Source organism: Macaca fascicularis, chromosome 14 (assembly GCF_037993035.2).
Source record: "Macaca fascicularis isolate 582-1 chromosome 14, T2T-MFA8v1.1".
Classification (NCBI taxonomy): Eukaryota; Metazoa; Chordata; class Mammalia; order Primates; family Cercopithecidae; genus Macaca; species Macaca fascicularis.
The window spans coordinates 86,885,301-86,913,109 of NC_088388.1; the positions used below are offsets into that span (position 1 = coordinate 86,885,301).

The window sequence follows — 27,809 nt, forward strand, 5'->3', positions numbered from 1 at the left end:
TTAGTGCTAACCTAAGGATTTTATTTTTCTGTGGATATTTATCAAGTGGCTATCATGTACTAGGCATTGTGCTAAGCATCTGTGTTAGGGTTAGGGTTAGGCACATCAACGATCATGTTACACTATAACTGTTTTTCTAAATATCTGTACCATAAACTAACAAGGACAGTTGTTTATCTGCTCAGTATTCTTAGCTTTTGGCATGGTTTGCACATATAGTAAGTATATAATAATAAATGTATGTTTAATGAAGGTATTCAGGGAAGAAGTGATGATTTCAAACGGAAATGATATTGGCTGCTTATTGGGTGAGGGAAATCAAAGGTTGAGCTGATCAGTTTACAAGTCCCAAGAGGTGGTCTCACACTTCTTTGAGGGGACCAGTGGGCAAATGTTATAGAAGGCAGATGACTGCAAAAGTAAAGGTAGTACTTTCTTTCTATTAAGTTATCCAATTATAGGATGGGTTGTCTGTTGAGGTAATGTGCTTTTTGTAAGTGGTGTTTAAGCAAAATGTAAAGCCTTTGTCTATCTGGGGTGATCTGGAAGGGTTTTCCACATTGATTTTGACACGAACTTATCTAAGGCTTCTTCTAACATTGATACCTGCCATTCTACGATCAGGAAGCCTTTACAGAGGGAACGGCAATGTCTTAGTGAAGCTGGAGAGGATGGTTCATGTCAGAATGCCCCTCTCCCTCTACCAGTTCAAACCCTACTCATTTACCCTTGGTGTAGCACTGAGAGAGGGCCACTCTGTTAATGGCCTACACTTGAGTGTTAGCACAGAGTTAGTTCATCATTCATGGATAATGAGCAGAGAGGTCCAACCAATGAAAGAATTTCAATGACCCTCTTTGACTGTCATGATTGTCAACCTTATGATTTTACCCTCAGGTCCTTTTGGCCTAGTTTCTCTTTCACATCTCTGTTTCAAAAGCTTCAAACCTATGTTCCTGACTAAATTTCAGAAAAGTTACTACTGTCCCTAAAATTAAAAAAAATAAAATAAAAATTACCAAACTATTGTCAATTAAAATGTAGTAGTAAAGTTCTGACCCTGAAGCTAGATCACTTCACTCAGCCATCGACTTCCGGAAAGTGAGCTCACCTTTCTGTGTCTCATCTGTAAAATGAAAACACTGATCTAAACAATCCCTCAGGAATTTCCTTACTCTAATTCTAAATAAGTCAAATGGTGGTTTTCTGTTTGTTTGTTTGTTTTTTGCATTCTCAGTCCCAAAGAATTTACCTATTGAGAATGGTAATATATGGAAGCTTGAGTCCCCAAGAGAGTTTCTATGTCATTGTAGATGATTCTAAATGAAGATGAAGAGAGGCAAACTAAGCTGGCAGGTGACAGTCTGGGGCTGGTGCTGCTAAGGAGTTGAGCTTTATTACTCAGGGATGAGAAAGAGAAGACTTTCCTCACAGGACCTGACTGGCTAATCTGTGAAGGATGACTCATTCATCAATGCTGAAGATGACCGCAGCACTGAGCTGCAGCTCTGTCTTCCACCAGACTTCCTTTGCACAACCTCACTCAATTTCCCAGGGAACCCTGGCTGGGATAGCTTGTTTTGATGCATTTTAGAGTAGCAACAGTGGTAGAAACAGTGGAGGAGATGGATCCAATAGTCCAGACAGTCATCTCAGAAGAAAAGAGACAAGGAACATGACATGTGAACTTGCACCAGTATGACAAAGTAAGGATGTTGGCTGTACTGTTCCAACTGCTATTCTTCATTTTCATTTATCCCAGGAGGCTTATAAAGAACAACTGCAGGTGGTGATTGCTCAGAAAGAGGCTTCGCACTAAAAATACAATTTGGGATGTGAATATACTTGTCAGTATAATAGACTTGCAATGTTTTCAATGATCCATACCTAGCTGTGAGCTACCTGCAGGTAAGGATTATATTAAACATATTCGTACATCCCAGTACTCAGAAGGGAGCATTAGTGCTCAATATAGGCTTGATAAATAAAAGAAAAATTGAGAATCATTTTTGTTTTAAGGCAATTGGATTACAAATGAGTTTCTTTCTTTTCAGAAGTACCCATAATATTGTATATTGCTTTTTACCTGGAAGCGAGTTACCTTCAGTGTGACTTACGTCCTGAACAGTGTTCTCCAAATAGAACCTTCTCCTTTGTTAAATTGCCAGTCCACATACTCATCTCTTAACCATACTGTATACATGACATAGTGCAGAATACCATCCAATCTAGGAAGCCTTCCTGCTATCCCTGGGGAAATCACTCTCTCTCTTTCTTACTTTCTAGTATAACCTAGTATACTAGTATACTAGGGATTTAAAGACAATTTAAAGACAGTTTTATACTAGAATACTAATTTCTAGAAATTAAGGAAGAATACTAGATTTAAAATTGTCTTTAAATCCCTTTCTGCCTCTCACTTGTTGTCAGCCTTAGGCAAGTTACTTAACTTTTCTCTGCTTGTTTTCTGATCTGCAACATAGAGATAATAACAGAAGCTATTGGCTGAGTGAGATGGCTCATGCCTGTAATCCCAGCACTTTAGGAGGCTGAGGCAGGAGGATGGCTTGAGCTCAGGAGTTCCAGACCGGCCTGGGCAACATAGTCAGACCTGTCTCTACAAAACATAAAAAAATTGAAAGAAGAAATAGCTAGGTGTGATTATGCAAACCTGTAGTTTCAGGTACTCAGGAGGCTGAGGTGGGAGGATTGCTTGACTCCGGGAGGTTGAAGCTGCAGTGAGCTATGATTGTATCATTATATTCCAGTCTACACAACAGAGCAAGACCCTGAAAAAAAGAAAGAAAGAAAGAGAGGGAGAGAAAGGAAGGAAGGAGGGAGGGAGAGAGGGAGGAAAGGAAAGGAAAAGGGAAAGGGAAAGGGAAAGGAAGAAGGAAGGAAGGAAGGAGAGAAACTATCATGGTTTTATAGTTGGGCTAAATGAGTCAGTACATGTACTCATCAAATGATAAGTGTTCAATATCTATTATTGATAACTATTATATCTATCTATTAGTTATCAATAACTATTATAATATCAGTAACTATTATAACTACTATAACTATCAATAACTATTATCAGTAGTATTTTCCCTCTTTTATATTATACTTTTAATAACAAATTACTTCTTGTATTTTAATAAAACTAATTTATCAGTTCATTCTAAGACTAGTTATATAAAATGAAAACCCTGGGGAGAGTCTCCACATCTTAGCATGTGTTCTTAAAATAAATGAAAACAAAAAGGAAAGTTCTTTTAATTCAGTCTCCCCATGATACATACCTCTTATAACAAGATTATATATTGAGTTCAGCCTTATTGTGTATGATTTTCGTTAACTATTAAAGACATCTGCCGGGCGCGGTGGCTCACGCCTGTAATCCCAGCACTTTGGGAGGCCGAGGCGGGCGGATCACAAGGTCAGGAGATCGAGACCACGGTGAAACCCCGTCTCTACTAAAAATACAAAAAATTAGCCGGGCGCGGTGGCGGGCGCCTGTAGTCCCAGCTACTCAGGAGGCTGAGGCAGGAGAATGGCGTAAACCCAGGAGGCGGAGCTTGCAGTGAGCCGAGATCGCGCCACTGCACTCCAGCCTGGGCGACAGAGCGAGACTCCGTCTCAAAAAAAAAAAAACAAAACAAAACTATTAAAGACATCTTAAATGCATTTAAATGTAATTAAGTTTAATTAAAATTGTAAGTGAAATATTGAGACAAACTGCCTAGATTTTTAAGTGAACAAAAGTAGATCAAAGGGTAAAAATACATAAGGATACAAAAAAATTCCACTGTTAGTTAAAACACTGTCAACACGATAGTTAATAGAAACATAAAAGTGAGCAGGAGGAATTTTAGATGAAGCTTCTTTAAAAAAGCGAATGATCCTATTTTCAAACAGAACCACAAAGAATTGTAGAAACACTTTCTTAATATGAAAATAAAAAGAATAAGTAACACTAAATCACTCATTACTCTACTATTTTTTGAATTATACAAGATAAAAAGTAGGCCAGGTGCGGTGGATCACACCTGTAATCCCAACACTTTGGGAGGTCAACATGGGTGGATCGTTTGAGATCAGGAGTTCAAGACCAGCCCGACCAACATGGTGAAACCCTATCTCTACTAAAAATACAAAAAATAACTGTGTGCGGTGGTGTACACCTGTAATTCCAGCTACTCAAGAGACTGAGGCATGAGAATCTCTTGAACCCAGGAAGTGGAGGAGGCAGTGAGCCAAAATCACACCACTGCACTCCAGCCTGGGCAACAAAATGAGACTCTGTCTCAAAACAACAACAACAACAACAACAACAACAACAACAAAAGTAAAAACTCTTCATCTCTGTTCATTGAAGTCTATCCTTTAGAGATAAATACCATTAACAATTTGGTAGGCTTTCTTCCAGATCTTTTTTCACTCATATTAGTCTGTCATATTCAGTTAATTAGTTAGTAAAAACAGAGTGCTATACATAACATACTGTAACCTCCTCTTTCTTTTTAACAATTTAGCATGGGCATCTTTTCATGTACATATGTTTATCTCGTTCCTTTTTATTTCCAGCCCAATATTCCCATAGAAATAGTAAATTTCATTCTTATTAAAGGCTTCACACTGTTTCCTGGTGTGAATATACCCTAATTATTTAAGTCAATCTGAACGGGAGTTGAATTTTAGGTGAATTTTATGGTTGCATTTCAAATAATCATTTGGAAAACTATTTTAGCTATAGTTTATTTTAGCTATATTAATTTTGATTCTTAAAACCATCAAATGGATAATAAACCCAAGATAATCTTTAAAGGCAGAAAAATTACTAAAGGATAACTTATGCTATTATGGAAGGAAGCAGGATAGATGTAAGTTGGTTTGGGTTGTCTATTTTTGCTTGAGGCCCTTTCATTGCAACTGCTGTCATCCTTATTGTAAGTACGAGAAGAAAGAATTCCATATGAGATGAGAACGTGTAGACAGCTCCACTCAGGCTGATGCTTTGCACTGGATTGGGAAATGTGTCTACTCATGCCTGGGAGGGATCCAGAGCAGGGAGGCATTTACCAGAAGTAGGATTGAGGAATCACTTGTTCTTTCAGAGGCCATTGGCCACCAGATACCATATGGCTGCTTCCATGTTGTGAATTCCCTGAACACCAGGCACACTGGTATTCAAATGTTGGAACAGAACAATTTTCAAAACCAAACAAATTATATTTGGATTACCCATAATATCAGTTTCTTCTGTTAGCTTTGATGATTCAGAGAGAATATATGTGTTAAATTAACAAGTCTATTGAGAACTTTTGACATCTGTAACCTTCTCCTTAGCTGGTACACCAAATGCCTCTATAATTCTTGCCTACCATCTGTGTGTTTAACTGTGGACATGAACAAAATGAGATGGATGTGTTCTGTGGCTAAAAAAGCAGCACCTCCATTTACTGTAAGCAGAAGGGGCCAGGAAGTAAAGGAGAAATGAGGATATTTTGACAATGCAAGAGGGGTGGGGCGGGGAAGTGAGGAAGAATGGCAGCCTCCTGCATCATCATGATCCAGGATTTTGGTGCTGCTTCTCAGGGTGAAATTGTTTGCTTTCTCTATGGCCCAGTTCCAGGTCCCTAGGTTTGAACACCATGTCCACCCCAGGCCTACCAGCTATAGCCAGGAAGATTTGCTAAATAAGAGATTCAAGGGGGGCAAGGGGAGGGAGAGCATTAGGACAAATACGTAATGCATGCTGGGCTTGAAACCTAGATAACGGGTTGATAGGTACAGCAAACCACCATGGCACATGTATACCTATAACAAACCTGCACGTTCTGCACAGGTATCCCAGAACTTAACATAAAATTAGAGAGAGAGAGAGAGAGAGAGAGAGAGAAAGAGAGAGATTCAGGCTGAGAAGCACCAACTTAAGAGTTCTTGAGGACAGAGTTTGGTGCCACCAGAAGGGAGAGAAAAACCTGGAACATGGCAGGAAAGCATCATGAAGAGAAGTTTGCGCAGGGATTTCTAACATGTCTGGGTAGCGTGGTGACTCTGTGTGCTTAGTTCTCTATAACCATAACCAAGCTGTCACAACAGGTTCCTTCTATTATCTCACAAAACCTCTTCTGAACTTCCTTTGGTTCTTCTAATGGATTTTTGCCCAGAAAAATAAGATACATCTCACTTAGATCCTAGTGTAATCAGCCTCCTATGAAAATCCCAACAAAACAATTTCTTAAAGCTTGCTCTCTGCTGTGTTATATAAGCATTTAGATCCCCTCTACAAGCATCCTCTTCTCTCCATCCTTCTTTGTAAGTACAGCTACAGCTAGTTGTCCAGTGTGTAGGCAAAAACTGCCTGACTCATCTAGTTATACCTTAATGACAGCTGTGCCCCAGGCTTCAAACTGTACTGGTTACTCAGATCTTCTAAATTGGACATTGCTAATTCTAGAATCAGAAGCAAAGGACCTAGGGACAAGTCATGTTATTGATATTTTATTTTCTTAATTTAGAGTCAAGGCATCTTGGTTGCAGTTATGAGAACACAGATTCCACCTTCTGCTAAATTATATTTTCTCAAGAGCCCTATCAATGCCCTTAAAAAGACAACAGAACCGTCTGTTATGCACCACCCACAATATCACGTATGGAGGTTCATCTTAGAACAAAGATGAATCCTCAGTGAATACAACAAGAAATAAACTGACTCAAGTTTCAGATTAACCAGGCAGCTGCTAGGTATTTTGAAAGCAGAGAAGACAAATCAGAGATATGAAAAGAAATTAGTACTCAGATAGAGATGCTACAACATGGCTTTGTAACAGAAATAACATATAGTGGTCTTTTTGTTGTCGTTGTTTACTCAGATCCATTCCTTTTTGTAGTGCTGGTATCCTTATTTTCCTCTGAGCCATTCCTTGCCCACTCCCATCTCATATTCTTCAGGTAAAGTTGATTTCACTCACAGAATACAAGAGTAGAACATGTGTTCTGGGCCAGCCTAGTTACCTCATTCTATCCTGCTTGACTCAGTGCACTTTAAAAACGGGCACATGTCTCAAAGCAGGTATGCCAGAGAAGATACAACCTGAAGACTTCTACCTAAGCTTTCAGAAAAACAAACTATCAATTACTAGACTGGAATGAGATTCTGTAAATGTGAAGCTTCCTTGGTGTCTCTGGGCAGAATTGGGAACTGAAGTAGCTCTGAGGAAACAGAACCAAGAGGTAGATAACATTGTTTGAGCTGGGAATCAATTCATACTTAAAAAGAACTAAGCCTAGATTTTTCAGTTTGCATGGAGCCAAAAAAAAAAAAATCCCTTTAGAATAAACGAATCCACCAATGGCAAGACAGGAAGTCCTACCTAGATTGCCTTTTTCCAATTTCGGAAACATTAGCTGAAACACCTTTCTCTACCCACACTTCTCTGCCTTGTTGAGAAGTTGAAAAGCAACAATTTAAGAGTTCTTGAGGATGGAGTTTCGTGCCACCAGAAGGGAGAGAAAAACCTGGAACATGGCAGAAAGGAATCTTGAAGAGAAGTTGGTGCAGGGGTTTCTACCATGTCTTAGTAGGGTTGGTTGTCCTTTCTTAGTCTGGGGTTTCTACCATGTCTGGGTAGGGTGATCCTTTCAAGTCCTTTCTTACACAGCTAGCATCTCCCTGAATTAACCCATGTTTGTCCTTGACCACTCAGTGAAGCTCTTAAGTATATTCAGCCTTTTTACAGAGGTCTTCCAAGTTAAACTGAAATCTGGATGTGTATCTCAATTACAAATAACATGCCTGTGTGCTTGAAACAGACACTGCAATGATTAAAGTGTAAATTCATGAAATACGGGCCTATTTATTACCTACAGAGGCACCATTTAAGACACAATTGAGGTTTCAACTTGAGTCTTTCTAATCTTTGATTCCCTTTGGTATGATAATTATACATTTTCTAGTAAAATTATTTCTGCCATGTCATAACGGATTGGATTAAAAGACAAACAAATGAATTATATGCTAACCTCATTGGTCGCCTGGCAGAAAAGCCACCCAAAAGTGTTATTTTATATCTAGGGGCAAAACGTTGACACAGTTGAATTTATTATTTGGGAAAACATAAATATCATATTAACATAAAAGGCTACTGATTTGAGGCAGTGCTCTCGTGCAATGCTAAATTACTTTCCTAGTTCTGCCTGTGGTCAGTCTCAAAGGAAGTGAAGCTTTCAGTCTGTACATCTTCCAAGTCCACTACTTGTCTCCATCTGTGCTTATAAAAATCTTGCACTCATGAATATTATTTATATGAGTATAATATTAAAGTCTGGTCAGGAAAAAAGAAACCATCCAAGATATTTAACACAAAGAAAAACGTGAAGGTTTGGTTTAAAATACATTAGGGAATAGAAAAGATGCAAAAGGAATGTTAAGGTAACACTGAGGTAGCAGTTGCAGCAAACATCTACAAAGGGAAGAGAAGGGGCAACGATGAGATGGGATAACAAAGGGAGGAGTTTGGAGATATCGGAGTGTAGAATCTTGAGGAGGAGACCATGTGGAGACTGGAAACAGTCTCCTGTGACCACGGTGTAGAGCCCTTGCCAGGCTAATGCTAGTAGAAACAGCAAGCACGTGGGGAAGGGCAAGTCTCTCCTCTCTTCTTGTCTTCCAGTCTCCTTCAAGGGAACACAAACCAAAAAGCTTTTCTAGAAGATTTGGAGAAATTCAGGGTTGTTATATGACAAGTCACTATAAATTAAATATAGATATCCTTTTTAAGAACATCTCCTCAGTCATTTCATCCATGTGAAAATCCTCCTTGGCCTTATTTATTTTCGGGGGGCTCTGCCAATATGCTCCTGACCCTCTGATTTTGAACTTCCACACATCTTCCCCCTTTTCTTCATTTCCTGATCCCTTTACTGTTTCTCTCCTAGGATTATCCTAACCATTCAAAATTATTTATTATTTTCGATAATTCAACCCTCTTCACCCCCATCATTTCTCATTTCAGAACATGCCCTTCGGAAGACTTCTTTTTCATACAGATTTCTGTGGAGTTGTTATTCTGTCCTGAGATTAATTTTGTTACTTCTTTGGAATAAGAACCAGCTACAGTTAATTATTATTTTTATTAGTAATCATTTTATTTTGAATTAATTATATATTCACATGAAGTTGTAAGAAATAATGCAGATAGGTCCAGTGTAGCCTTTACTGTTTTCTCCGATGGTAACCCCTTGAAAAACTATAGTACAATACAAGCAAGATGTTGACATGGGCATAGCCAAGATTTAGAACATTTCCATCACCACAAGCATCTCTCTTGTCCTTTTATAGTCACACCCACTCCCCACCCCTACTCCCTACATCCACAAACCTGTTCTTCATTTTATAATTTTGTCATTTGAAGATGTTATGTGAATGGAATGAAATGTTATGCACCCCACTTAGAATTGATTTTTGTTCACTCAGAGTGGTTTTAATTTACACTTCTTTAATGACTAATTATGTTTTATATCATTCATGTGCTTATTTGTTATCCGTATATTGTGAAATGTTTCGTTATGTCTTAAGCCCATGTTCTAATTGAATTGTTTGCTATTTGTTTTATTTGCTGTTGAGTTTTGAGAATTCTTTATTATAATCTAAATACTAGTTATTTGTAGTTTGCAAATATATTTTCCTCTGAAGTTTATTTTTTCATTTTCTCAGCAGGTTCTTTTGCAGAACAAATTTTAAAAATCTTTATGAAGTTCAATTTATCATTTGTTTTTCTTTTATGGATCATGCTTTTGGTGTCAAGTCTATAAACTCTTTGCCTAGCTTTAGACTTACAAGATTTTTTTCTTATGTTTTTATTCTAAACGCTTGATAGTTACATATTTTATATTTAAGCCCATGTTCCATTTTGAATTAATGTGGAAAGTGTGAGGCAGGCCAAGCTTTATTTTTATTTATTATTTATTTATTTATTGCCTCTGGATGTCCAATTGCTCCATCATTCATTGAAAAAGCAATCTTTCCTCCATTTAATTGCTTTTGCACTTTTGTCAAAATATCAGTTGGGTATATTTGTGTGGAAATACTTCTGGATTCTTCTGTTCCATTCATTTGTGTGCCTACACCTCCAGCCCTGACACACTCCATCTATACTACACCATCAGTACCACACACAGTGTCTTAATGATTGTATCTAAAAAGCAAGTTTTGAAATTTGGGTAGATGGAGTCCTTCCACTTTACTCTTCTTTGTTAAAATAGTTTGAGATATTCTAGCTCATTAGCCTTCCAATATAAATTTTAGAATACTTTTGTCCATATCCACAAAAAATCTTGGTGGGATTTTGATAGAAATTACATTAAACCTGATTATCAGTTTGGGGAGAACTGAAGTAAATACTGTATGGAGTTATAATTGTTGTATGTTTATTTTGTATTATGCAACCTTCCTAAACTTGGTTATTATTTCTAGGAGGTTTTGTGTTTTGTTTTTGTAAATTGCTTGGTAATTTCTATGTATACAATCATGCCATTGCATTTATTTCTTCCTTTTAGATTTGTATGCATTTTCATTTCTTTCCTTGCCTTATTACAATGGCCAGAACTTTTAGCAACCTGTGGAATAAGAGTGGTTAGAATAGATATCCTTGCCTTATTTTGCTTTTAGGGGAAAAATATTCAGTCTTTAATCATTTAGTATGATTTTAGATATAAGCTTTGTTGTAGATGTTCTTTCTTAACGAACTACTTTACTGAAATTATTATCATGAATGAGTATTGAATTAGGTCAAATGCCTTTTCTGCTTTCATTAATATGATCAGGTAACTTCTCTTCTTTAGCTTATTAATATGGTAATTGCATAAATTGATTTAGAATATAGAACCAGCCTTGTATTCCTCAAATAAATTTTACTTGGTCATGATATATATAAAACATAATTCCATTTGCTAGTATTTTGTTAAGTGTATTATGAGAATATTGGTTTGTAGTTTTTATTTGTTTTGTACTGTCATTGGTTGGTTTTTATATTGGAACATTATCAGTTTCATAAAATGTACTGGGAAGTATTTCATCCTTTTCTATTTTCTGGAAGACATTGTGTCAAATTGGCTTTAATTCTTCTAGAATTATCTAATGCAACCATCTGGTCCTGGAGATATCTTAGAGGGAGTTTTAAAATTGTAAATCCAATTTCATGAATAGTTATGACCATTGAAATAATCTATTTTGTATTAGGTGAGTGGTGGTAGTTTATGTTTTCAAAGAACTGATCCATTTGGAAAAAATCTGCTGTTAAGCCCGTCTACTAAGTGTTTTACTCATTTTAGTTTTTAGATTTAAACTCTCCATTTGGTTCTTCATAATATCTTCTATTACTTCACTGGCAGTTTCTATTGCTTGGCTGGTGCTTTCTATTTTTTCATTTGTTTCAGGTATGTTTGTAATTACTCATTGAAGTGTTTTTTTTTTTTATCATGTATGCTTTACAATCTTTTCAGTAATTCTAACATTTCTGGAACCTTGCTGTTTGCATCCATTGAATATCTTTTTTATTCACTTTCAGATCTTTCTGGCTTTACATATAATAAGTGACTTGAATTGAAAACTGGATATTTTCACATTATATATTGAGATTCTAGGACTTATTTAACCCTTCTGTTTTAGCTAGCTTTCTCTGTCATCTTGTTACCTGTAAGTGAAGGTAAAAGTTCAGATTCCCCATTTGGCCTCTTTAACATCTGAGATGGGGACTCCCTGTTATTGCTCATTGGGGATGGGAATTCCAGTTTTTCATGGGATCTTTCCTGACACTACGGTGGGGGTGGCCTTATTACTGCTGGGCAGGGGTTAAAGTCTTGACTTTCTACTAGGTTGTCTTTGACACCATCTTGGTGTGAGGTTGGAAGCTCAGTCTCCCCATATGGTATACACTGACACCATAAGGCGTAGGGGAAGACTCATCATTGGCTGGTGGGATGAACACCTTAGCTTCCTTAGCCCTCTCTGGCACTACCCCAGGAGGGTGTTGTTTGTTTTCCAGAAAAGAAAGGCACAAGATTTTGTTGGTTTCTTTTTTCTTTTTTTTACTTTAAGTTCTAGGGTACATGTGCACAACGTGCAGGTTTGTTACATATGTATACATGTGCCATGTTGGTGTGCTGCACCCATTAACTCATCATTTACATTAGGTATATCTCCTAATGCTATCCCTCCCCGCTTCCCCCTCACCCCAGCAGGCCCCAGTGTGTGATGTTCCCCACCCTGTGTCCATGTGTTTTCATTGTTCAATTCCCACCTATAAGTGAGAACATGCGGTGTTTGGTTTTCTGTCCTTGCGATAGTTTGCTGAGAATGATGGTTTCCAGCTTCATCCATGTCCCTATAAAGGACATGAACTCATCCTTTTTTATGGCTGCATAGTATTCCATGGTATATATGTGCCACATTTTCTTAATCCAGACTATCATTGATGGACATTTGGGTTGGTTCCAAGTCTTTGCTATTGTGAATAGTGCCACGATAAAAATACGTGTGCATGTGTCTTTATAGCAACATGATTTATAATCCTTTGGGCATATGCTCAGTAATGAGATGGCTGGATCAAATGTTATTTCTAGTTCTAGATCCTTGAGGAACCATTACACTGTCTTCCACAATGGTTGAACTAGTTTACAGTCCCACCTACAGTGTAAAAGTGTTTCTATTTCTCCACATCCTCTCCAGCACCTGTTGTTTCTTGAATTTTTAATGATTGCCATTCTAACTGGTGTGAAATGGTATCTCATTGTGGTTTTGATTTGAATTTCTCTGTTGACCAGTGATGATGAGCATTTTTTCATGTGTCTGTTGGCTGCATTAATATCTTCTTTTGAGAAGTGTCTATTCATATCCTTTGCCCACTTTTTGATGGGGTTGTTTGATTTTTTTCTTGTAAATTTGTTTAAGTTCTTTGTAGATTCTGGGTATTAGCTCTTTGTCAGATGGGTAGATTGTAAACATTTTCTCCCATTCTGTAAGTTGTCTGTTCACTCTGATGGTAGTTTCTTTTGCTGTGAAGGAGCTCTTTAGTTCAATTAGATCCCTTTTGTCAATTTGGCTTTCGTTGCCATTGCTTTTGGTGTTTCACTCGTGAAGTCCTTGCTCATGCCTATGACCTGAATGGTATTGCCTAGATTTTCTTCTATGGTTTTTATAGTTTTAGGTCTAACATTTAAGTCTTTAATCCATCTTGAATTGATTTTTGTGTAAGGGGTAAGGAAGGGATCCAGTTTCAGCTTTCTATATATGGCTAGCCAGTTTTCCCAGCACTGTTTATTAAATAGGGAATCCTTTCCCCATTTCTTTTTTTGTCAGGTTTGTCAAAGATCAGATGGTTGTAGATGTGTGGTATTATTTCCGAGGGCTCTATTCTGTTCCATTGGTCTGTATCTCTGTTTTGGTACCAGTACCATGCTGTTTTGGTTACTGTAGCCTTGTAGTATAGTTTAAAGCACTCCTCAGCAAATGTAAAAGAGCAGAAATTATAACAAACTGTCTCTCAGACCACAGGGCAATCAAACTAGAACTCAGGATTAAGAAACTCACTCAAAACCACTCAACTATATGGAAACTGAACAACCTGCTCCTGAATGACTACTGGGTACATAACGAAATGAAGACAAAAATAAACATGTTCTTTGAAACCAATGAAAACAAAGACACGACATACCAGAATATCTGGGACACACTTAAAGCAGTGTGTAGAGGGAAATTTATAGCACTAAATGCCCACAAGAGAAAGCAGGATAGATCTAAAATTGACACCCTAACATCACCATTAAAAGAACTAGAGAAGCAAGAGCAAACATATTCAGAAGCTAAAAAAAAGCAAGAAATAACTAAGATCAGAGCAGAACTGAAGGAGATAGAGACACAAAAAAACCCTTCAAAAAAATCAATGAATTCAGGAGCTGTTTGTTTTTTTTTTTTTTGAAAAGATCAACAAAATTGATAGACCCTAGCAAGACTAATAAAGAAGAAAAGAGAGAAGAATCCCATACACACAACAAAAAATGATAAAGGGGATATCACCACCGATCCCACAGAAATACAAACTATTGTCAGAGAATACTATAAACACCTCTATGCAAGAAATGGATAAATTCCTGGACACATACACCCTCCCAAGACTAAACCAGGAAGAAGCTGAATCCCTGAATAGACCAATAATAGGCTCTGAAATTGTAGGAGTTTTTAAATTGTTTGTGACCATGGGCATTTCCAGATTGCTGGCTTCTTCAACTCCAAGGCAAGTATATGTAAGGCAAAAAGAAAACCCTAGAATTCACCACTTTGTAGCTCCTTGGGTCCTGAGGTCCCTAGCTGGTCTGCCTTCTTTTCTCTACCTTTCAGAGTATTGCTATATTTATTTTATATAAAATATAAGGTTTTCAATTGTATTTAGTGGGATGAATAAGGAAATGTACTTCCACACCATGTTCCCAGAAACAGAAGTCTTTCATTATTTTTTTACCGTTGCACTTTACTAAATGAGTTTATTTTTAGTACCTGCCAGATACCAAATACTATCCATTTTAGAATATCTAGCATTGCTTTTTGTGATCAAGTGTGTATTTGCCACTCAGTTCCCAACCAAACCTAGCTTAAAATGTATTTCTTTCAGGAACCTCCGCATTAGAGCTCCCATTATGTTGCTAGTTTTTAATTAGATATTTAGAATATTGGCTATAGGATGAGTATGGTTCTCATTGGTGTCTCTTCAATTATGAGTGCTGTGAATCCAGAGTTATGGGTGCTGTGAATCCAGAGTTATGGGTAGATAAAATCCATTGATTTATACACACACACACATTCACATACAAAATAATCCAAAAGTATGTGACCTTCAGGAATCTGCAGCAATTACTTCATCGGGGTAATGCACGCACGCGCGTGCACGCACGCGCACACACACACACACTCACCTTGACATCAGTATAGAAATAAAGAAGTTGAAATAAACTAAGGTAACATAAAGACTGCTTGCTTGATTGTTTTCAACTTAAATGACTACAATTGTTTAGTGGCACAGTTTGTCCTTCTCAAATCTTAAAGCAGAATTAAAATGATCTTAAAGAGCAGCACAGTTGGCCAGGCCTGGTGACTCACACCTGTAATCTCAGCACTTTGGGAGGCCGAGGAGCTAAGATAGCTTGAGCCCAGGAGTTCGAGACCAGCCTGGGCAACATGGTGAGACTCCGTCTGTACCAACAAGAGAAAGAAAAAGAAAAAAGAGAAAAGAAATATCAAAATTAGTTAGGCATGGTGGCTCACACCTGTATTCCCAGCTACTTAGGAGGCTGAGGTGGGAGGATCACTTGAGCCTGGGAGGCAGAGGCTACAGTGGGCTATGAGCGTGCCACTATACCCCAGCTTCCCCTCAGCCTGGGTGACATAGCCAGACCTTATCTCAAAAAAACAAAGTTGTCAAATCAATAATCTATAGTTTCACCTTAATAAACTAGAAAAAGAAGAGCAAATTAAATCCAAAAAGGAAATATTAAAGAGAAGAGCAAAAGGGAATAAAATAAAATAAACCAGAAAAACAGTAGAAAACATCAAACCAAAAATCCAGTGCTTTGGAAAGATAAATAATATTGATAAATCTTTAGTCATACTAATAAGAAAAAAATGTAACAGGAGAGAAAGATTGGACATTTACCCAAATAATACAAAAAAAAAGAAAAAAGAAAAAAGCAGCATAGTTGGTTGGAGTTAATGTCAGATTGAGGTTCTGTTCAGAAATTAGCCAGCATAAATTGTGACATGGTCTCAGTCTAACCTGCTGCCTAGTTTACCTTATATGAAGAATGAGAGAGACACCTCTCTCTGCCCAGACACAGTGACATAATAAGTGAAATAATACAAGTGCTAATTTCCCTCAATATCTGATACTACAATGATCATTGGAAATAGGTCTTGTACAGAATATTGCTAGACAACTCCACAGAACAGGAAAGCAAGAGAGTTAATAGGATATGGACATTGATATGTGTCTACCTGTGTTTGATGCTAAAAGCAAAAGAGTTCCTGCTTGTCAAAAGGGTTTTACACACACACACACACACACACACACACACACACACACATAGATACAGATATATGTATAGATATAGATATAGATATATGTGTATAGGGGTGTGCGTGTGTGTGTGTGTGTGTGTGTAGAGAGAGAGAGAGAGAGAGAAGAGGAGAAAGACAGAGAGTGAGTGAGAGAGAGAGAAAGAGATGGAGTCTCATTCTGTTGCCCAGACTAGAGTGTAGTGGTGCAATCTTGGCTCACTGCAATCTCCGCCTCCTGGGATCAAGTGATTCTCCTGCGAGTAGCTGGGATTACAGGCGCATGCCACTATATCTGGCTAAGTTTTGTATTTTTAGTAGAGGTGAGATTTCACCATATTGCCAGGTTTGTCTTGAATTCCTGACCTCAAGTGATCTGTCTCCCCTCGGCCTCCCAAAGTGCTGAGATTACAGGCATAAGCCACCACGCCCAGCCCAGAAGGGTTATACGTACTTACTTGGTAAATGAAAATTTGCTGAACACTCCTTTGGTTCGATCAGCAGATATTTCTTTAGTACCTGTTTTGCATGTACCTGTCACTGTGATAGCTGTCATGGTGAACCTAGAACTAAAGACAGATTCTTGCTCTTAAACGAACCTGAAGTTTAGATGTGAAGGTATATTAGACACTAATTATTTGCTGGATATAGCACCTTCCAACACTCTTTATCATATATATTTTACATATGATATATATTTATATAATAATTATATATATATGTATATATCTTCTCTTTTCTCTCGACAAATACAGAAATGGCCTGGTAGCCCAAACTGTCCCAGAGTTTCTCATCCTCTAACCACATGGATAGGTGTGCAACTTACACTCATCACAGTCTGTCTGGATTTTATCTGGCTGGAGCTAGTTGGAACATTTTCTTTTCTCCCCATTCATTGAGTTTTTGAGAAACTCAAAAGGCACATCCCCTCCTGAGGTAACATGAAATAAGGTAGTATGGTTTTACTAAAATTACCCCTCTCCTTGATTCTCTTCCTCATTGCACCAGAATGACAGAATCTATGCCCTTCATTTTCATTTCCCAAGCACTGAGCATCCAGAAAATACTCAGCCAGTGCTTGTGAAATAAAGGAATGAAGAAAGGCATGGACACTTCTGATATCAAGTATTTTCAAAAAAGTTACAGCTATCAGGAAAAGGTATGAGATTAACAGGGAAGATGTCAGGTATTCTCTTTTTAAAAATTTACTGAGGCTTATCGAGACCAACTAAAGAACATGATTAATTACAGGTTGGGTGATGTCACATTTTCAGTTTTCCCCTTCTCTTCTTCCCTTCTGTTTCTCTATAGGAATAAAACTCAAGGTCAGACCTGAGAGACACACAGGCTCCCTTACCTGTCAGCAGAAAGAAGCTCTCCTCTCAGGATCATCCCTGAAGGGAGTGCTTCATTACCTCTGCCCCTCTCTCTTGCTCCTTGTCTGGGTATTTGATGAAGAGGCTGCTGACAGTCCTGACTTCTTGCCTGTGACCTGTAACTTTCTCACCAAGAAAATGGTGCCCAACCTGACTGTTGATTTAGTGGCTGCAATCACATTTCTCCTTATAAATGATCTCTTCTTTTTCTGATGGTTTTGCTCACCATGAGCTCTGCCTGACACAGGAGTTTTGGAAAATCACATTATTGAATGCTTCTCAAATGAAAAAGAAAATCACCCAGGGATCTTGTTAAATTCCAGATTTTGTCCAATAGGACTAGTGTGAACCTGAAATTCTGCGTTTCTAAAAATTTCCCAGCTGATGTTGCTGGTTTACTCACCAAACTGTGAAGGAGAAAAGACATGGGCATTTTGAGTCTCAAAATTTTGCGTTGCAAAACCTGAAACAATAACCTCCTCCCTGATGAATTCTAGGGTTATAAAGAGGACTGAGACATATAATAAAAATAAAAGGCTTTAAGAATTAACAACTTGCTGTATAAACCTAAAGTTTATGCTTAGGTTGCCTGCTCTGATGCTCACCTTAGATCAACTAGTCTCAACATCAAAAGTTATTCCCACAAGGAAATGTAGAGGTTAAGACTTGAGGGGCACTGTCTCAAAATAAACTTCCCTGCTGGTATCTGGAGCTGAAATTCTCAATTGTATTATCATTTATAACAGACTAGAAGGAACACTAGGGAGTACCTACAGGAGTGAGTGGATTTCAGACCTGGCTGAAAGTCTAAATTGTCCCATGACTGCTGAAGATAACAGGACCCACCCTGGGCACACTCACAATTCTCACTTAGAGGAATGTCCACAAGTCTGTGTGTGAAGTATGTCCCCCAGATGATTCCTACACAATCATTCTCGCTTTTCAAAGAAAAGGTATCTATTGAGCTCTAACTCTGTAATTTTGTAAATGAGAGGACCATGACTTGCTGAGTTGGCTGCCTCTTTGTTTTATTCCTTTAATGCAGGGAACCTGGGAACTAGTCCAATACTGGGGCTCTAAAATCCAGAAAATTGGAATGGGTAATTCTCACATAAGCTAAAAGAAAGTCCTAAAAATGAATGAAATGAAAAAGTCAAATAGATTCAAAGCAGCCAAGATGTAAGAAATCAGGATAAGGGAAATTTACCATACCCCATGGGAACAGAATAAGAGATAACTGACAATTGTCAAAATTCAGCATTTTTCCTATTTTGGAGATGTCTCTAAATTTAATTAGGGAAATGGAAAGTCCAGATACTGGCTCTTTTTTGGGAGAAGATTTGTTCAATGTAGACCATTGAGTGAAGCAAAGACAAATAGATAAATTATTTTTATTGTTATTATAACAGGATTTGTGGGTTGATGATACATGGGTAGGTCATTTTTTAAATAACAAGATGACTTGCACTCCACAACATCTTTCTACTCATCATTATCTCTCTGGTCTTCCCCTCCGGTATTATCCTCAGGTTACCACCTTTCAATTCAATTCATTTATTCAACAAACATACATTGAGGTCTGCAAGATGCCAAGGTTTTGTGATAAGCTCTGAGAAACAAAGGATAGAAGATAAGGTTTCATTTTCTCACCAATCTTGGTTTAGTGAAATACATGTAATAATCACGGTTATGAAAATAACTGCTATATTGGGAGTTTGTGTAGTGCAAGAGGACTCACCATACTTAGGGGATTTTGGAGAGGCCTGTGAAAGGGCAAATCATTTTATTTAGAGAAGTCTTAAAGACTGAGCAGATATTTTTAATTAGAGAAAATCGAGGACGTGGCAGTATTTCAGACAGAGGCAACTGAATGTGTCCTACATTAAAGGCATTTTAGAGACCAGTAAGTCTAAGGAAAAGGACTATAGTTCTTCAGTTCTGTGAATCTCAGTCCACAAGGTTGGGTATGCAAAAATGTAACTTATTTTTCCATTTATAAACCCATTTTCTGTTTTGATTTCCTGTTTGGCCAATTGGTAGAAATGAAATTTCATTCAATTCAAAAAGTCTTTCTCTCATATACAGACATACCTTGCAAATATTGCAGGTTAGTTTTCAGAACACAGTAATAAAGGAAATGTCACAATAAAGTGAGTCACAGGAATTCTTTAGTGTCCCAGTGCATATGCAAGTTATGTTTCTACTATACTGTAGTCTATTAAGTGTGCAATGGCATTATTCTAAAATGAAACATAGATATCTTAGGTAAAAAGTACTTTATTGCTGAAAATGCTAACAAAGTGAGCACATCTTATTAGAAAAATGGTATGCTAGTCCTGCTTGATGCAGGTTGCCGCAAACCTTCAATTGTAAACAAACAAAAAAACAAAAAGCATTATCTGCAAAGCCCAGTAAAGCAAAACACAATAAAATGAAGTATGTTTGTATTTGGGTTAGATGCAAATTCTGTGATATTTACACAATGCCAACCCATGGTGAGGAGAGGAACTTGGCTTGTGGTCATTGTCTCTTGTCCATGTTGGCATCTGTGAAACACCCTGTTCCCCTGTAGTCTTCCATTTTTGGTCCCTACAGCTCTGTGCTGAATCTTCTTCCTCCCAGAAGGTTCTCTGTGCCTACTCTTCTCTCGGCTGCTTCTGCTCCCATCTCTAGTTCACAGCAAATGTGTGGCCACCTCCAGACCACTTTTGGGCCTCAGGAACCTCTGAGAGATTCTAGAAATGCTTCTATTTGGATATCTCACACAGTCATTTCTACTCTATACCTTCCATGAAATGGAGGATGGTGGATATTTAGAGTCTTTCTGGGTCTCCAAGTTCTACTTTAACATGTGACATACAGGACTTCTCACACATAGCCAAACCCATTTGAGCATCTTATCATCCCCTATGCCTCAGGACTTCTAGTAGGGTTTGGGGGTGTTTTTGTTTGTTTGTTTTTGAAGGGAGGGCATTGGAGCAGAACAGAGAGGCAGAAAATCTGACAAATCACTCACTTCTAAATAATGTTTGTTCATATGCTTAATTATTTAAACCTTTGTTTTCTGTTTGCATTCTGCTTTAATGACTCTCTTTTAGAGAAATGGATGCCTCTGAAATAGCTAGACAAATGTAAGAGAGTTACAAGGTATCTTGAAAAGACACATGTGTAAATTTTAAAATTTTCATCTGACCACAGGTATAAATGGATACAAAACTAGAATAATACACATCATGTTACTGGTTTTCTTTCAAGAGTGGAATTAAGAATGGTTTTTAACTTTTTTGATTTTGTATTGTATCTGATTATCACCTGAATTCTCTACAATTTTGCAATTAGCATTACTTTTATTTTGGCTTAAAGTAATAGGCATTAAAATATTAGTCTAATGAAGTATATTTAAAAATGTGGACAGATGCTGACTGTAGAACTTTAAATCTCACACTAACAAACAAAGACTTTAGTCTGCAAATGGGAAAAAGGGATTGAGACTTAAAGCAATTTAGATTTTACTGAATTGGAGCAATTTAACAAATTGGAGCTTCCAAAAATTCCCTTTGACAACAGGGTTGTCAGTGGATTGGAAGGGTAGAAAACAGAGAAAAAGAGAATAGGAACGAAGTCAGTGCTGTGGCTGATTAAGGAAGGAGCAGTAAGGATGTAGAAGAGTGAAGGAAAAGAAAAAGAGAGCCTCCTACTAAAACCCATGCCAATTAATTCATTCATAGTACCATAAAAATAGGATGTCGGAGTTTAAAATTCCTTAGAAATCAACCAGTATAAGCTGATCATATTTCAGATGAAATAATGGCGGCAGAAGGAAACAGTCATTCACTTAAGGTTATAAAAACATCCATGAACCTAAGCCAAATTTTGTGCTCCTAAATGTAAAAACTGCCCTGCTACACTTGGCATCTGGCATCCTTCCTGACATAATGAATATAACTGAGTAAATATATTAAGTTAGCTTTTATTGAAAATCTTTGATGATGTGGCAGGCACTATGACAGGCTCTTCAGATTTATTATTTCTAATTTTCATAATTATCCTTCATTGTAAGTGAGATAATCCACTGTGATGGCCCATTTCACAGATGCAGAAGCTGAGGCCCAGAGAAAGTAAATAACTTGCCCGAGTTCACACATGCCAAAGCTACAATTTAAACCTTGATTTGTCTGATTTTATTAGCAATCTCAGTTCAATAGTAGGGGAATATATACAAACTATGGTGACAGAAGTTACCAAATATCTTAAAAGGTCCAATCTCTCTTCCTTCAAGTCTTCAGCAGTGACCTGCCACTTGAAGGCTGAGACAGGGAAAGAATGTTTTAGTCCCTTCAGTACCACGGTCAGTTATTTAGCTCTTTGATGATATATTGTCACCTCTAAGCCACATGGGCTAGCCTTAGGTCTTCTTTGATGTATGAGAACATTTGAAATTCAGTATTTGATTTGAAAACCATAGTTCTTCTCATAGAGCCTCTAATTCGCATATTATAGCATGCATTGAAGACAGCTCTTTTATTTTTTAATTTTACTTTAAGTTCTGGGATACATGTGCAGAACTTGCAGGTTTGTTACATAGGTATACATGTGCCATGGTGGTGTTGCTGCACCTATCAACTCAAAAGAAAGCTCTTTTTGAGGGAAGATTAGCACCTGAAGGTATTGGCAAAATCAGATGTGCTTAATAACTGTGCTTCAACCCCTGTATGCATACACTCACATACACATGCACTCACACCTACACATGTAAACACATGCACAAATACATACCCACAGCAACAAATGCATCCATATTGTAGTTCAGCCTAAGCCATTGTAGAGGAATTGGGAGTCTTCAAATGCTACTTGGAAATCTCTCTCTCTCTCTCTTTATCCCTTCCTACCTCCCAAATAAAATACTCATTTAGCACTTACTCTGAAAGACTGAAGGGCATCCCTGTTACAAGGTATTACTCCTGACATATTTGAGGCAAGTAAAGCCACACAACTCTCCTTACTCGGCTTCCTTAGTTTTTGAGAAGACTTGCCCAGTCACCTAGGCGCCTGGGCTCTGTAATGTCCTGCCATTGCTGTGCCTAGGAGATGTCTACCTGGAGATGGGACTTCTGGGGTCTATTGGTCCATATGCTAGCGTGCAGATAAGTGCTGGTTCCCAATCAAATTGCCAACAGTCACGGGGTACAATGAGAAAAAGGAAATCAACACCAGTAGTTAATTTTTCACAATAAAAATTTAAATTAAACGTATTTAACTTAAATAGCCATTTTTTTTCTGAGATTATATTCTTCTTGCTGTCGTTAAAAAGTCTTTCTTTGTAGAGTAATGGCAATGGCATTTGGATATTTTCCCCCAAAATATCCTTACATTGAAAAGGAAACAGCTAACCCTCTTAGTCCTCCATTAAAATAATAATATGGGTTCACAAAATACAAGTATCTGGGAATGCAAGTTTCACCTAACCATGAGGGGGAGGAGGAAAAAGAGAATGAATAGAAGGAGCTTAGAGACCTTGTTTTCGTATAGCAGAGCTATGTCTGTGAAAAGAAGGATGGAGAAGGGAGGAACATTGGTAGAGAAGATTCACAGTGTTGTGGTGAATGCATTCTTGTTGTCGTTATAAAGTCTGTTTGTGGAGTGATGGCAATAGCATTTGGATCTTTTTCCCCCAAAATATCCCTACATTGCAAAGGAAACAGCTAACCCTCTCTTGTGGCACCCATATATTTATTTTGTGGCACCCAAATATTCATTTTCTCAGTTCATTGTTATAGAAACTTCTAAGGAAGATAGAATTATCTCTGTAGTACAAGTAAGTAAGCTAACATTTAAAAGTTAAAATGAGTTGACTAAGGTGACACAGGTGATAGTGACAAAATCATAACTTGTACCCAAGAGCAAGCATTTGGTTTTCCTCCCCTGAAGATTGTGACACTTTCAACTAGAATCTATTAAATTCCAGCAGCCTGGCCAAATAGCATACCACAGCACTCATGCATTGCTACAATATGTGACGAAAACACTATGATATAACGCCTTCATATATTCACATTTGAGTTGCTCTGATCTTAGGACATTGAACAGCTTTGTAAAAAAAATCTCAGTAACTATAATTTACTTTGGTTTTTTTTTGACACCTCTGTTGTCGTCTGTTTTTTAATTCTAAGGAATGAGTCCTCAGTTACATCTGTCTGCCATTGCTTGAGTCAACTAAAGGGAATATTTCAGAGAAAAAAAAAGTCAAAATTAGAATGCACAGGAACATGGAATATTTAGAGGTGATAAATACCACAACTAAGTGTTTGTAATCACAGTTTAGAGACCTCCAGAGAATTAGATTCCTGAGCATTTAGAATCTTTAAATCTAGGTTGGAAGGTGTGTCTTTGACATTAATTCTCATTTAATAAAATAACTGCATTTACATTGTGCTGTTTTGCTAAGAAAAGAGAATTGTGCCATCATGAAGTAAAATTTATTTTGCATATTTACATAAAGAGAAAGGCCTAGGTCTCTTAAGAGATACAGGATAGCTTTATTAACACTAAGTGCAAAGGAATTTATATGAACCAATGTTCACTCATTTATTTTTTGAGTTATCTGTTTAATAAATTTATGTTAAATACAATTGAACTGATATGTTATTATATTGCTTCAGAGCCCTGATAAAGGACAATTGATCCAATTTGTAGTTGGAGGATAGCAGAGGAGGCTGCCTGGGGAAGGTAACGCTTAATCTAAACACAAAAACATAAGGGGTGAGTTGGAATGAGGGAGGCATTTCCAACAAAGGGAATACAGAGGACAGATGTGGAGAGATGCAGAACAGCATGCTGTGGGAACTCCAACAAATTAAACATGACACAAACCATACCTGAACTATGTCTGGTGAGGACTCAGGGCAAACTGGCAATGTGATGTCCCTTCTTTAAATACATGCTTCTCATTTATTTATTGGTTAGGGAGAAAATAACCTTATTTATTAAATCATTCATATCTCTGTTAAAAATAAGAGAGTTGGTGGTAAGAAGTTGCGCGGCAGCACAGTGAGGTACCTCTGATGAAATTATGACCAGGTGGGCACAAGTTAGTACTGCATGTAACAAGAGACCTTTGCCTATAACACCATGGGAGGACATGAAGAAGGGATCCTTTGAGGGAACAAGCCAGAACCTACCAAAGTGTAAACAACTTGAAGCCAATAGGCTATCCCTTAAAAATGACAAACACCAAGGAAAACACAAAAATAACAAAGAGAAAAAAGAGTACTTAAATAAAGATGTGAATGCAGTCATGGAATACCTAAGACAGAATTCACAGATGGTTCATAATGGGCAAATTATAGCCGCAGACAGTAAGGAAGTAAGGGAGGAAATTGCAGTTGCTTTAAAGAAAGATAGTCAAAAGGAACTACCATCAGAGTGAAGAGGCAACCTACAGAATGGGAGAAAAGTTTTGCAATCTACTCATCTGACAAAGGGCTAATATCCAGAACCTATAAAGAACTCATTCAAATTTACAGGAAAAAAACAACCCCATCAAAAAGTGGGCAAAGGATATGAACAGACACTTCTTAAAAGAAGACATTCATACAGCTAACAGACACTTGAAAAAATGCTCATCATTACTGGCCATCAGAGAAATGCAAATCAAAACCACAGTGAGATACCATCTCACACCAGTTAGAATGGCAATCATTAAAAAGTCAGGAAACAACAGGTGCTGGAGAGGATGTGGAGAAATAGGAACACTTTTACACTGTTGGTGGGACTGTAAACTAGTTCAACAATTGTGGAAAACAGTGTGGCGATTCCTCAAGGATCTAGAACTAGAAATACCATTTGACCCAGCCATCCCACTACCTGGGATATACCCAAAGGATTATAAGTCATGCTGCTATAAGGACATATGCACACGTATGTTTATTGCAGCACTATTCACAATAGCAAAGACTTGGAATCAACCCAAATGTCCATCAGTGATAGACTGGATAAAGAAAATGTGGCACATATACACCATGGAATACTATGCAGCCATAGAAAAGGATGAGTTTGTGTCCTTTGTAGGGACATGGATGCAGCTGGAAACCATCATTCTCAGCAAACTATCGCAAGAACAGAAAACCAAATACTGCATGTTCTCACTCATAGGTGGGAATTGAACAATGAGATCACTTGGACATAGGAAGGGGATCATCACACACCGGGTCCTATTGTGGGGAGGGGGTCGGGAGGGATAGCATTAGGAGATATACCTAATGTAAATGACGAGTTAATGAGTGCAGCACACCAACATGGCACATGTATAAATACGTAACAAACCTGCACGTTGTGCACATGTACCCTAGAACTTAAAGTATAATTAAAAAAAAAAAAAAAGACAGTCGATGGGAAGGAAGAAGACTAAAAAGACAAATGGCAAAGAAAAACACAATGGTGTGTTTCCATTGTAGAAAATCACATCATGGAATTGCAGATTGCCCTGCTGCCCTTGAAAATCAAGATACGGGCACTGGAATGTTACAGGTGTGGGTCCACAGAGCATGAAACAACCAAATGTAAGGCTAAAGTACACCCGGGTCTTGGTGAATTTCTTTTTGCAACATGTTTTGTTTGCGGAGAAATGGGGAGCCTGTCTAGATCTTGTCCTGATAATCCCAAAGGACTCTATGCTGAGGGTGGTGGTTGCAAACTTTGTGGCTCTGTGAAACATTTAAAGAAAGATTGCCCTTAAAGTCAGAATTCAGACCAAATGGTCACAGTCAGTTGCTGGGCAAAGGGAATGAGTGCAGACTATAAAGAAATTTTGGATGTACCTGAACTGCAGAAACCCAAAACAGAAATACCTAAAGTTGTTAATTTTTGGTAACAAATAGCACTATCCTTAGTTACCACCTCATTGTTACTTCCTAAACTAGGCCCATCTCACAAGTTAGAGTTGGGCTTCCTTGTAGCCAGGACTATACCGTAGATATCAGTATGATCTTGGTGTGGTCAAAAACAGTTTCCTTTATTCTGTCCATCAAATAATACTTCTACCACTGTTTGGAGAAAATTGAAGAAAAGAATAAGATGATTAAATGGTTTATCTAAGAACATGTTTTAAGAGGCAGAACATAGATATAACTAAGTGGTTATATACCTGATTGTAACAGTCATCTTTAATAAAAGCAAAATTATGCATAAATATAAAATACCCCTAAACAAAGGGGCGGTTTTCGTTATATTGTTTAAAAAAGACAGTTATTTACATATAAGTATGTAACAAAATATTTTAATTTATATGAATTTGATGGTAAAACATCTTTGTCTGCATTGATGGATATTATTTATTTGATAAGAGCAATACCAATATTTATTTGTTCAGTTACATTGAATTATTGTTCAGTTTTCCCACATTAACAGGCACCATTATTTTCTCATTCATTCTGGTTATGTGTAATAATTCTTTATATACTGGCAATATGTCCCGGTATTCAGTTGTTTTTCTCCTTCTGACTACAGTGTTGAATGTCTTCTTGGAGGGATGACTTTGCTCCCCAAAGAACTACATTGTTATAGACTCTTTCTTTAGAACTCATCTCCAGTCATTGAGATGCAATAAAAAAATGGACTTTGGGTTCCAGCTCTGCTACTCATCTGTGGGGCCTTTAGAGAGTTATTCAACCGCCTGAACTTTAGCTTTTGGGTCTGTAAAACAGAGAAATTGATGTCTTCCTTATAAAGATCTTAAAGTTTAGCTGAGAGAACTGAAAAAAACATTTAATATCACAGAAAGCAAATTCTAGTTCCCTTCCCGCTTTGTACACTTAACAAAATATCCAGACTTCTTGATTTCCTTCTTTTCTTTCAGAAGTAATAAGGCTCAATCATATTCACCAAATATTGTTTTGAATAATATTTTTGCCTCTTCTGAAAGGTTAAATACAAACACAAAAGAAGATACAGGACCCTAGGCTATGAGCAGATCTGAAGAATAGTTCCAAAATTGCACAGTGCAATAATGCCATCTTGGAAATTTGTGTGCAGTCTGTCTGAGCGTCTATATTGAAGTCCAGTTCCCATTTGGGTAATTGATTTTACATATTTATTGGAAGACAGTCAGGGTATCTTTATACAGGCTGTTGTGATTCCTCCCTGGGTCCTACTAAAGTTGCATTACATAGAGGCCAGAGGGAAGTGCAGAGTGAAAATAGGTTAAGAGACTGATTAGCCCATTCAGGAGCTGGGGTTTTAATTTTGTGTTTTCAATGTGGTTATTCATCTCATTTCTTCACCTGTGTAAATCTCTTATTTCTTTGCCTTTCCATAGGTCTCTTTTGCATCTCTCAAACTCTTGAACT

At 37.5% G+C, this 27,809-nt stretch overlaps 1 pseudogene; it reads left to right on the plus strand.

The window, feature by feature from the left end:
- Positions 1-24,535: 24,535 nt before the first annotated feature.
- LOC102136111 (zinc finger CCHC domain-containing protein 9 pseudogene) lies at positions 24,536-26,335 on the plus strand (annotated as a pseudogene).
- Positions 26,336-27,809: the final 1,474 nt, after the last annotated feature.